The sequence below is a fragment of the Sorex fumeus genome, unplaced genomic scaffold (genome assembly GCF_029834395.1).
Source record: "Sorex fumeus unplaced genomic scaffold, SorFum_2.1 ptg000265l, whole genome shotgun sequence".
In the NCBI taxonomy this organism is placed as follows: domain Eukaryota; kingdom Metazoa; phylum Chordata; class Mammalia; order Eulipotyphla; family Soricidae; genus Sorex; species Sorex fumeus.
In genome coordinates this window covers 16,929,090-16,942,984 of record NW_026606322.1, presented here as the reverse complement: position 1 = coordinate 16,942,984, position 13,895 = coordinate 16,929,090, and positions in this window count along the sequence as shown.

Below are 13,895 nucleotides of genomic sequence, written 5' to 3'. Positions count from 1 at the left end.
TGTAACAACTGCCTTGTTTTTCTGATTGTTTATCACCCAGTTCACTGCTTCAGTTTTGATTTCAGAAAAGAGCAATACTTTAAACATTTAAAGCATTTCTCTGGTACTAAGAAATGAAAATGCTATTAACTGCTTTTTCTAGGATAAAGGATAAGTCATTTATTGGATCCTATGACAAAGGTGACCTCGTACTAACCCCAACACTCTCTGCTTTCTGCTGGGAATCTATTTGAACAGTATTGTTAATAAAATAGAATTATGTGTGTAAAACTTTTAGTATGGTGTCACGTGCAGTAAAAGTTGATTATATGAGTTTCATCCTCCAGTGGGACAAGATATTGTTTTTCATTAGTATGACATAAGAACAGGCAGATGAACAAACATTTGCTGAATGAAGATTATCTCGGGCAGTCATTTCTAAAATTTTGGATTTCAAGGTTCATTAAAACTTTTAAAATGAAATTTATATTGCTATAGGGTTGTTTGCTTTTTTATTTATCTAAGTTGAGGCATGGGAGAATTAATTTTCAACTAGTAGCAACAGCATAATGTTGCACACAAAGGGAACTCTATTACAGATATAATCTATAATTAAAAATGGAATAAATGTAATTTATGGAAAACATGATCTATTGCTCAGACTTTTCTGAGGAATGGCATTAGAATGGTGGTCTGGCATGAGACATGAAGCAGCATTTAGAAATCACTAATCCAACCCAAACCTTTGCCTTTCTAAACCATCTGAGCCAAGTGGTTGTCGCTCCTAATTTTAGGAATGAAGATTTCACATGCCTTCTGGCAGCTGGTTCTAAAGTTTAATCACACTTAAGTTATATCTGAGTCACCAGAGAATTGTATCAAACCAGAGAAGGAAAAACAGCTTGACCTGCCTGCCTTCTGGGCATACTGAGCCTTCTGCAGTGTTTAAATTTATAATCACATTTCCTTATGTTCATTCAGATTTGGAGACAAGCCCCACCCAGAGCAAGTACCCTCTCAAATTGAAAAAGAAGTTGAGTAAGTTGAAAAAGTTGAAAAGGAGGGGTGTTGGGGTCCATGGTAGCTGGGTACACCGGTGATGGGTGTGGTGTTGGAATTATATTCATAAGAAACCACCAATAAGTTATTATAAACCACAGAACCTCAATCAATGAAATAACAAATAATGACAAGGTTACTTCAAAGAAAAGTAAGTAACTCTGAAGACTTTTTGAACATGCGACTTTCTCTAAAAGCTCTTTGTTTATGTTCCTTCTTTTCTCTCTAGGGATTGATATGTATGTGTGTGTATGTACATATGTATATAAATACATAGAAAGAGATGGTTATAGATATAGATAACATATATTCAATCTAGGAGATATCTAATCAATATAGTTCATCCCTCTATCAAGTCAGATACTCTTCAATTATTCAATTAAGCAAACATAAAATTAAAGCCCACTTACTGCCATAGCCTATTATTCTATATGAGACTCAAGCAGTCATTTGAGTGACTGAACATACTAGAGTTTCAAATAAATTTCTGAGTTTCATAAGTCTTCTCACAGTTATAGTAGTTATGGGAAAATGAAATCAGAATACCTCTCCCTGACATTTATAATAATTAGTTAAAAAATCGGAAGCCATTAGAAAAGAAGGATAGTACAAGCCATTAGACAAGAAGGATAGGGTTGAAGTGCTTGCCCTGAATGAGTGAAACAAGTTTGATCTTGGCAACATATATAGTTTCCTGCCAAGAGTCACTCCTGAGCTCAGAGACAGAAGAAAGCCCTGAGCAGGTGTAACTCAGATAACAAACAAACAGACAAAAACTTGAAGCCAGAAATATTCCGTAAACCTTAGAAAGTCTATAAAGACTGTTTAGGGGTAGAGTTCAGTAAAGTAGGAAAATTGATCCCTTTTGTTAAGATTAATTCATGCTGTAAATAAGATTCTCAATGGGGCTTACTTTTCTTTGTCGTTTTAAAACTAATATCACAGTTTTTTTTAAAAAAAATAACTTTTGTTTCTGTTAGTTGGATCTACACAAGACAGCTAGTGACCAATATGCTCTACTATTTTCATCCATTTGGTGTCTACACACAGCTGCAGAATGATTAGTGATTAGAAGAGCAAAGAGAACACAGATTTAATTTGAAGTCACTGTCACTGTCACTGTCCTCCCATTGTTCTTCGATTTGCGAGAGCGGGGCCCGGTAATGTCTCCATTGTGAGACTCTGGGGTTGTCACTGTGTCTGGCATATCGAATACGTCATGGGTAGCTTGCCAGGCTTTGCCGTGAGGGTGAGATACTCTCAGTAGCTTGCTGGGCTCTCCGAGAGAAGCTGAAGAATCGAACCTGGTTCAGCCAGGCTGGCCGCGTGCAAGGCCGCGTGCCCCACCACTGCGCTTTCACTCCTATTTTGGGGGATATTTGGTTCATACCCATATTTGCTTCAAAATATGTTCCAGTTTAACAAATATCACTGTTGAAGTTTGAGATATTGCTTTTTAACATTTTATGTATTTTTATTACTCCTTACAATGGTCTTTTCTTTATTCATTTATTTGAGTTAAACTGATACCAAATATATTTTATTTTTTAATTTGATACCAGACCTTAGGGACACCCAGTAGTGCTCAGGCTTATTCCTGGCTCTGTAGTTAGAGAATCAACTCTAACTATTGGTGTTCAGGAGACCACAGTTTCAGGTATCAAACCTGAGTTTAAGCATGCAAGTCTTAGCCTTACCCTTAGCCTCTGTTCCATCTCTCTGGACCCCAATTATCTTCTCTTTAGTCCTTACCTTCAAATAAGGACAAATGTACCCCCCAACTAAGAACAAATAACCTAACATAATGTAAAACCACCATATCTGAATTTGAGCAGTAAATGACACATAATATCAAATTGTATAGTCTCAATGATCAGAATATTTACTTACATGTTTCTATTGAAAGCCTACCTTATGACAAAAAATTTTTTCAAGGGCCAGGAGGATTGGTCCATGTTGGAAGGCTACCTTCAATGTTGGGAGAGATGGCAGTTGGGATAGAGAAGAGGCCACCATGACAAAGATAGTTGGAAATGACCATTCTGGATAAAGAACTGTGTGCTGAAAACAGGTAAAGGAACAAATATGACAAGCTCCCAGAACCTGTATTAAAAACCATAATGCTCCAAAGAGGGAGGGAGGGAGGGAAGGAGGAAGGGAAGGAGAGAGAGAAGGAGAGAGAGAAAGAGAGAGAGGGAGAGAGAGAGAGAAGAGAGAAAGAAAGTGCTTGCCATAGAGATAGGTTGGAGGAAGGGTGGCGGGAGGGAAACTGGGAACATTGGTGGTAGGAAATGTGCACTGGTGGAAGGATGGGTGTTGGAACACTGTATGACTGAAATCCTACCATGGTCAGTTTTGTAACTCTGTATCTCACGGTGACTCAATTAAAAAAAAATCAAATAAGTTTCTATAGATACAGATATTCGTGTCAGGAACCAGAGAAATGCCAACAATATACATTTATGTATATATACCTTATTATCTCTAAATGAACCATTTTTCTAAATCCTGAATCAATAAAGAAAGCTTATATTTTAAAAAGAGTGGGATTCCCAAGCAGTCAGAGCGGTACAATAGAGGGAAGAGCACTCTCTTTGTACATAGGTAGCCAACTTGAGTTCCATCCCCAGCATGTTCTCCTGGAGCACAGCCAGTAGTGACCCCTGAACACAGAGGAAGAAGATGCCCTTAGCACAGCCGAGTGTGAACCCAACCCTCTTCCCCCCAAAAAAGTGCTCCCAAGAATCAGGTAGATAATTAACAACAAGAAATAAATCAACTTTATTTAATTTGCACAATTTTAAATGAAAGCATCATCCTCAGAGAGTCAGGATACACTTTGGGGAGGTGGAGCATACAGTTCACGGGGGAATTCCCTTTACTTAGGTAATCTTGGTTAATACATTCTGAAAACTAAAATTACACAGTAAATAAAGCTTCCATTTGTTAGATGCAGGTGTTTTCGATAAAGGACTAATTGAATTCTCTGCCTTTATCCTTCATAAAATAAAAGCAATTTTAAAAATAAAAACAGAGAAGTGTCCAGAGCTACAAAATCCACTCAAAGGAACTCTTGCCGAAAGGAAGATGCATTATTGTTAAAATAGAAATAGAATTGGCTCTAGTGGGCTTTCACAATCCAGTGCCCCTGCCTTTAACAAATTCAAAAACCAGGACATTACCAGGTCCATATACTATCAAGGGATTATCTCTTGAATACAAAACACAACTAGACTGCATGAAGGACATTCGAGGAGGCCACAGAAACACCGAACAGGAAGAAGTGTGGTAAGATTTAAATACAGCCTTTATTGGAGCATGGGGAAAGGGAGTTTACGTGGGGCTAACACTTCCTGAGAAATGCAGAAGTGATAATTCTTTAAGGTACAACTGTCTTTGTCCATATGGATGGAGCATATCTCCATAATGCTGCCCTTCTTTGCAAATGTATTACAGCATTATTGCTATTTATAATCAACAGAATTACTCACACTGTAATCAAGTAAGTTTGGTGAGAGCAATTACTATAGAATAAATAGCAGTCAGAATGCCTTGCTGCAGTTATTGAGACTGATGGCAAATACAGCCAAGGAAACGTGGTTGGTCTTTCAAGTTTTTTTCTTTTTTCAAGAAGCCATCCAAGAGGGTAGAACCGCAAGCACTCACCCAGAGAAAGATTCTATATACCATTTTTAAAGAGATTGCTTAAAGAACCAAGATTTTGAAATGCACATGAAGGGAAAGAAAGGATGAGGAAAATAGACATCTAGATTAAAATCTCTGTATGTGTGGTTTACCTTGAAAAAGTCAAGTGAAACTTCTGTCAGAAACCAAATAAATAAAATAGACTTCCTGAAAGATGTCAGAAAGGTACGTTGCCTCTTTAACTGGCTTATGGATAGTTCACTTATTTTTAAAAATAATCACATATGTGCTTATATAAATTATACATGCAAACATATGCTCACCAGTTCCCGTCATGGAAAGCCTGTGGCTAATCCAAATTTGGTGCTGACACCGTCTCCCCATGGTCCCTTCACTAGTGATAGCTTACTGCAGTCCCTCTGAAATGTCTGGATAGAGAGTTCTTTTTATACTTCTTCAGGAAGTTACTTATAAATGTCTGACCACTGATGCTGGGTGAAAAAAAGAACTCAGCTCCTTTACTACCTATAATTAAGAGTTCCACTGCCATTTGTGATACAAAGACTGAGTTCTTTGAGAAATGGACATTTTATCTAAGGTTGGTTGTATTTCCTTGTGGTTTCCTTATAAGTTGGAGCGATAGCACAGCAGTAGGGTGTGCTGGAGCTATAGGTGTGCTGGAGCGGTAGGGTGGGCTAGAGCGATAGCACAGCGGTAGGGTGTTTGTCTTGCACGCAGCCAGCATGGCCGACTCGAGTTCGATTCCTCCGCCCCTCTCGGAGAGCCCGGCAAGCTACTGAGAGTATCTCGCCCACGCGGCAGAGCCTGGCAAGCTCCCCGTGACGTATTCGATATGCCAGACACAGTAACAACAAAGTCTCCAATGGAGACGTTACTGGGCCCGCTCGAGCAAATTGATGATCAACGGGAGGGCCTTTACTTTACTTTACTTCCTTATAAGTAGTCTTCAAGCAATCGAGTCACTCCTTGTTCTTAATAACTGCCAAACAATAAAGTGCAATGTCTATTTGGAAGGCTGTGGGTGTTTGTTCCAATTACTCCATGCAATGTGATCTCTGGGGAGCAAAGAGCAATATTTCCTAAGTTTTGGAAGATGGCATGTTAAAGCCAACAGGAAGTAGCTATTAATGCTTTGCTGCTTGGTGAAAGAGTCAGCTTTGAGAAAACTTTGGGATTCAATAGGCACAGACACATCAAATCAACCCCTCGCAATTAGGAATTCCAGTAAACAAAGTACTAATTTGAGCTTGATTTTAAAAGTTTGTGCCCTTTGACTCAGTACTATGCATTTCTAGGAATTTATCCTAGAGAAATAATCAGATTAATGGCAATAATTTACTTTCAATCCTTTATGTTATTGTTTATCATGGTTCCTAGTCTGGTTCATCATCTGAAAGAAGGACTTGCCTGAATAGGGGTAGTTTATTTTCTAGATGGGCTGAAGCGATAGCACAGCGGTAGGGCGTTTGCCTTGCATGCAGCCAACATGGCCGACCGGAGTTCGATTCCTCCGCCCCTCTCGGAGAGTTCAGCAAGCTACCAAGAGTATCTCGCCCACACGGCAGAGCCTGGCAAGCTACCCGTGATGTATCTGATATGCCAAACACAGTAACGAAGTCTCCAATGGAGACGTTACTGGGCCCGCTCGAGCAAAATTGATGAACAACGGGAGGACCGTGACCCGTGTGATTTTTTAGATAAATCCAAGAAACCAAGAGAGTAAAGGGGAAAGTAAAGCAAATACCCAAAGGTTGACAGTTGGGACAATTAGGACTCAGTGTCATTGCCCCCTTGTGAAAATCACTTAGAGGGTCACATGGAGTTTTCCTCTGATGGGACTGGAGGCTAGAGAGTTTGGTCCAGTTGTTTCCTGGTGGCTGAAGCTTTCCAGAGAGCCCAGGGCACTATCTCTCCTTCACTTGCACTAGCAAGTCTGAGCTCTCACAAGTCTGAGCTGATACTTTCTGCTGTTGTAGCTGAAACAAAGGGAGACCAGGGAACACAGACCTGGAAACAGAGGCCTGGCTCTAGGCCATAGTGCAAGCACCCAAACACTCATTAACTACCAACAAAATTATTCTAGATATATAATGGAGTATTTTATAATTATCAACAATTATTACCGTGATACATATTGCTCTAAAGAGGAATTTATTAACACACCAAGCTAATAAAAAACATTATATATACATATGTATGTATATATTAACATGATAACTATTTTTGTTTAAAAAATTCACACACACATATAAGGGACCATATCCCTTGCACACTGTTGACCTTTTTTTAAAAATTGAATCACTATGAGGTACAGTTACAAAGCTTTCTTGATTGAGTTTCAGTCATCCTATGATCAAATGCCCATCATTCCACCAGTGTACATTGACCACTAACAATGTACCCAGTATCCCTCCCACCACCCCCCCCACCCCTCTATGTCAGACACTTTTCTTCTTTCTCTCTCTTTCTCTCTACTTTTGGGCATTATGGTTTGCAGTATAGATAGTTAGAGGCCATTGTATTTGGTCCTTTGTCTATTTTCAGCACATATCTCCCTCCCAGGCAATTCCTCTAATCATCATGACTTAGTGGTCCCTTCTCTTTCCCAGCATATGAGGCAGGCTTCTAATCACGGAACATACCACCTAGCTCTTGTGTTGACCCCAATTTGATCCTTGGAATCACATATGGTCTCTTGAGCACTTCCAAGAATGAAGTGTGATCCTAACCTTCCCAAATACACACACACACACACACACACACACACACACACACACACACACCACAAATATACTATGTATTCCCTCTCATAAACCATAGGATAGACACAAGTTGTTGTATTTTAATTATTTATAAAAGTGCATAATTATTCTAGTGACATAGAAATTTTCATACCCGGTTGGCAACACAAAATAGCCGTGTGTAAGGACAAACAGTGGGACATGCAAGTCAGCACTGGGAGCTTCTTCCCCACTCAGTTTCCTTGCTTCCATCAGCTCCTATTACCTGGCAGGATCTCAGGGCATCAGCCACACTCATTTCATGTTGTTTGTACCATCCTCCGTTACTGTATTCTAATTGCAACTGCAAAGCAGTGATAAGGCAGAGGCTAGCAGTTTATTTGAAGATATAAAAGAAAAACAGAGGATCCCTCGAACAAAGTTTGTGGCTAGTCATAGGTAATTCAAGAGTTTTTAAAAACCTTTCCCTTAAAAATAAAAAAAAATAAATTAGATAAATAAAAACATTTAAAGGGAAGGGTCACACTGCTAAGATGAATACAAAACCAAGCAGAAACAAATCTAAAGCATTTTAATGTATAGGGAATGTGATTTACTCAAGACCTTTGAACACTAGATGATTGCATAAACTGGAAGAGACCTGTTCCCTAGGAAAGCAGCTCCCTCTGCATGGTGAGATTTCAAATTATATTCCTTTGTTGAATTTTTTTCTAATATATTTCCCAAAATTGTGTCAGTTGAGTAACAAAGCATGGGGTTGAAAAGGACAGAGGGGGAAAAAATGGAATGTTTGCAGTTTGGGTGGGAAATGTCCATTAATAAACAGACAGAGAGGCAGTTTCAGAATATCTATATAGGAATCTGCTGTGAAAAACAGGCTTGAAGCATTGTTTCACAGCACCCTAGATAAGATAAAGACATTATCAGTTCTAATTGTTGATCTGCCCAAAATGAGGTTACCTAGCTTATGGAGATTATATCCAAAATTTTCCTTCTTCTATTCCCACCAAGCCTTGACAGCTCCCAAAACTCCTTTATAGATGCCCCCAACCCTATCTCCCACCCCTGGAGATCAGGCTGGCCTGAGAGCTCACTTATCTCATTGATATGACAAAACCAGCTTTCTGACTTCAGAGAAGTCTGACTCAGTGAGTGGCTAGATGGAGACTCCCAAACAAGCATTTTCCTGCTCTGTATCATAACACTGGACAGTTAAACTTGTCCTTTGTGAGACATGTTGCCAGCAGTCACTGTCACTGTCACTGTCCTCCCGTTGTTCATCGATTTGCTCGAGCGGGTGCAGTAACATCTCCATTGTGACAATTGTTACTGTGTTTGGCATATCAAATACGTCACGGGTAGCTTGCCAGGCTTTGCCATCCGGGAGAGATACTCTCGGTAGCTTGCCAGGCTCTCAGAGAGGGGCAGAGGAATTGAACTCTGATCGACCATGTTGGTTGCATGAAGGCAAACACCCTACCCGCTGTGCTATCGCTCCAGCCTGTTGCCAGCAATATCTAGTTGATACTGCCAGCATCTAGTTACTATTACATTAGTTCCTTCTAACTCATCTGTTGGGTATGAGTTCTTGTATTAGAGACACTTTTCTTTGAGGGGTGGGGTTGGGCTATACCTGGTATACTCAAGGGCTATTCCTAGCTCTGTGCTCAGAAGTGACTCCTGAAAGTGCTCCTAGGAAACATTAATGGTGCCGGGGTTTAAGCCCAGGTCAGCCATATGAGAGGCAAGAGCTTTAAATCCTGTACAATTTCTCTGGCCCAAGAGCACTTTTATGGGAGGTTAACTTATTAAGTTGTTAAACTGTGTTTCTTTAAAATAAAAACACTATTATTTCCTAATTATTTTTAATGATGCTATTTTAAATGCAATCTATATTTAATATATGGATTCACCTGTCCAGATGCAGCTATAGTGAATTTGGCAACTTGAGAATACTAAATATTTAGACTCCAGTGCATAAAAAAGGAAGGCTGATGGGCATTGAGAACAGGGACATTATTTAAATTCCATGCATTTTAATGAGGAAAAAAATGCCTCCGCTGTCCTCCTTTCCTTCAAGACAATGATTTTCAGGCTTGGACTTTTAACACCCCACAGTCTCACCAATTATCCCAAGGGAGGCCACAGAATTACCACAGCCTTGTGTTCAGCTCATTGAGTTCATTGATTTAATAGGTCCACCTGGACATTTTTCAAAGACAGTAATTGAAAATGTAGCTTGACATGTTAGCAGGAATGGCAAGTACTGCAATGGGCCTGGGAGGCAGAGGTGGAGCAGATGAGAGAGAAAAATTGTTCCTGAGCCACACCAAAGAGTCCATCAAATGCTGTCACTAAGGACAGTGACCCAGAGGCTGCTTGTACATTGGAGAGGGTTCCAGCCAAGAAGAGAGGCAGGAAAGTGGCATAATGAAATCATGCTACTTGATGAAATTCTAGTAGAGCTCTAAAGCAATCACACCACGGAGATCAGACATTAGGTTTTTTTCCTTTCCTCACTTAATCACTTAATCACTTAACTTCCCGTTAGTCGTCGATTTGCTCGAGCGGGCGCCAGTAACGTCTCCATTTGTCCCTGTCGCGTGCTAGTGTAGCCCAATGGCATCTCTTCGCTCCGGGAACATGGAGGGCCTCAAACCGATCGTTCATGACCTTGACAAAGAAGTCTGACCATCTGGTAGGTGGGCGGCCACGCGGTCTCTTGACATCCCGTGGAATCCAATCAGTAACAGCTCTAGTCCAACGGTCGTCTTTAAATCTCATTACGTGACCAGCCCATCTGATTTTCGACACCTTGGCACCATCTGATTTTCGACACCTTTCGACACCTTTCCTCATTATACAAAAATGTTTGTTTTTAGCTAAAGCTAGAACTTTAGACTATCTCAAGCTCAACCAATCCAGATCTATAACTTCCCCATTCATTATTAGAGATATGGCAGTGGGATATTAATTCTTATAAGAACTCTTAAGTTTTATGGAATAGTAACTGAAGTTTCCATCTCTGTGTCCATAACTCCCACGGCTGTTTCCATTTCTTGAAGGAGTGAGGCAACTCTGTGCTCTGAGAGACGGGGAGGTGACTTCAAGGAGAGCAGTGGGTGGAGTATGTTCATGGGGGGAGGGATGAAGTTTCAAGAAAAAATAAAATCTTTAGGCTGGGACCCAGAAATAGTATAGAGATAAAGTGTTTGCCTTGCATGCAGCAGATCCAAGTTCGATTCTCAGCCCATAGGGTCCCCTGAGTCCCACCGGGAGTGATTCCCAAGTGTAGCGCCAGAAGTTAAGCCTTCTGGGGACAGGAAGGGATTTCTTAAGAACTGGAGGAGCAGAAGACAGATGATATTTTCTTCCTGTGAGGAGCCAGGAATCCTAGAGATGATCTTAAAACTAGGTGATCAGTGGAAAGGTAGAAGTTCACATGCTTGATGGGGGGACAGGAGCTGTACATGGTGCTGGAAATCAAAACCTGGCAAGCTGTGTTCAAGGCAAGTGCTTTGCTGTACCTGCTGTACTAACTCTGCCCTATATGTAGTGATTTTTAAAGGCAGCACAGTCAGACATGAGCACACTGAGTAGTAACTAAGCCTGGTATTTTCTCATTTTCTCTATGCTGCATTATCAGTTAGCTTGAGAAAATATTTCAAATCTTGACAAATTTACCAATGCCCCCCAAAACTCCATTTATAAAAAAATATCCCTCAAGCCCCCAAAAAAGGTTTAGCACAAAACGCTTCCTTCACTTGACATGCTTAAGAAATATCTTCTGCTGTGAAAAAGTAGTCACTATTAATTTTTCATATTAAAAATGTCAAGTTTCTGTTTGTTAAATGATGATGTCAGTAACTACAAAATATGAGCTTCTGTTTAAGGACATAAACTCTACACAGACTTGGATCACAATATCTGTAGATACATGTAAGAACTAAAAAGTTGCAATGTATGAGTTGTTCTGAAGTAATTGTTATGACAATAGTTGTTTGTAACAGGATTGTATATGCGTATGTCTATAAGAGAGATGGCAATTGTTGATATCCATACTGATATTTGTCACTGTCACCAAACTCCAGAACGGCTATTACCAGAGTCTCATTCTCATGCAAGCGATCGTGATTGACAGCAGAAGGATTAGGACCAATATTTACTGAGTATCTAAAATGTCTAGGGACTGTGCTAGGAGGATGTGGTACTTCCATTTTATAGGCAACTGGTCAGCTTACGGTGTCTTGAACAAACATCATGTCTAATTTGTATGTCATCTACAAAACAAATTATCTACAAGTACGTATTGGACCCTAAGGTATTGTTCTAGGTCCTGGGGAAACGGCAGTGAGCAAACCAGATGCACATCTTGTTCTCCTGGAGGCTACATTCCAGAGGGAAAAGAAAAAACAATAAAAAGCAACCAAATAAATGAACAGGCTAATGATTCTCTTCACTGTGCTGAGCACTTAATTGCACCATATCATTTAATTATCAGAACAATCCATGTGGGCGCTATTATTATTCATCTAATATTGCAAGTTAGTAAAATAAAGGACATAGAGACTAAATAACACTGGCTAAAATAATGGTTTTAGTAATAATAAAATTTTAAAAATCTGGCTGTTGAACTAGTCTTCGGTGGGAAGTTTACACAGGGCAATGAGGGAAGGAAATTGGGGTGACATGGGGACAGTGGTGGGAGAAATGGGCCCTCTGGAAGAGGGTGTTGCTGCAAAGTTTTATGCATGAAACTCTACCATAACAGCATTGCAAACCACTGTACCTAAAATTAAAATGTAAAAATCAAATAAATAAAACTAACACAAGAGATCTATAGGGATTAAGATTCTTGCCTTGCATGCAGCTGACTCTGTTTGATCCTTGCCACTGCTTGGCCCTCTGAGACCTCTGGTAGGGACCCCTGCACCCAAAGCCAGTAGTAGCTCATGAGAACACCAATACTCTTCCCCTTCCTAGAATTTCTTCTTCTCCTTCCCCACCCCTTCCCTTTGTTATTGTTGCCTCAATGATTGGAGGTCACACACACTTGGTAGTATTTCTGCACTTAGTTGCAGTGCTTACCAGCAATAATACACTTTAGTTATGTTGCTCATACACACTTGCCATTTGTTGCAATGAAGTACCATGGCTAGAACTTAAGAGGCCCTCCCGTTGATCGTCGATTTGCTCGAGCGGGCCCAGTAACAGCTCCATTGGAGACTTTGTTGTTACTGTGTCTGGCATATCGAATACTCTCGGTAGCTTGCTAAATGAAATAAGTCAGATGGAGAAAAAAAGTACTGTGTGATTACATATTTATATACAAGATTTAAAAAAAAAACAACAAAGCAAAACCAAAACAGACTCTTAATTTATAAAAACACAAAACAGTGGTATCCAGAGAGAAGGGGAAATGGAGGTTAGTACATGGTATAGAGGTTCAACTGTATAGTGGTAAATGGAAAATAGACTTCTGGTGACAATTACAGTGTAATGCATGCAGATGCTCAGTTAAGCTGCTGCATACCTGAAATCTATAGGATATGTTATTTCTATAAAATTTGAAATTAAAAACTCCAAATTGTATTTGTTTTATTTTTCTTTTCTTGTTTTCACCAAACTTTAGATAAACTAAAAATTGAACTTATATGATCTTCTCAAGACATCTCAGTTCCCAGCTGGGTAGCACCATAGACCAAGGTCTGAAGAACTCTTTCTGACTTCTTCCTAGTTAAGAAACCAGTGTGGACGCTCTGATGGGCCTCATCCAAGTGGGAACCACCAGAAAAACCCAGGTATAAGGGACCTGTGACTGAGATCTCCAAGCCCACTTGGATCAGGACTGGGCCTCCTTCCCCCAGATTTCCAGTAGCTTGGCAGTCACACCCACAAACTGCCCCCAGGACTGTGTAATCTCATCAACGGCCAAGATCCAGAGACTACAAACCAAAGCTCCAGGAAGAAAGTAAGGAAGAATGTCCTGGATGGCATGGCCACATTTGCATTTCATGAATCGAACCTGACTTGGTTGCATGTAAGGTAAGCCCCCTACCCTCTATACTATCTCTCTGACCCAAAACTTTTTTTTAACAAATAGAGGTGAATAATATAATACATTCACTTTTGGTTTTTATGCATAAATGAACTCTCAAAGTATGCACAGAAACTAACAAATGGGATTATACCTGGGAGAACGAACTGTAAGGGACAGCAAAATTTATTTGTATATATTCATATTGTCTCATCTCTGAAGGGAGTGTAAACATGACCACTGGTTAGATTGTTGGGAAGTCAGAGATAAAACTCTTGAAATAACAGGGTCCTGAAATAATGAGGGTAGAGATATTCCCTGTCCTATAGAATGGTAATACACCTCAGTGTGTTAATGATGATAGTTCATTCAGGAATAGGCTTTCTCTTTATCCCAGTACACAAGACACAAGA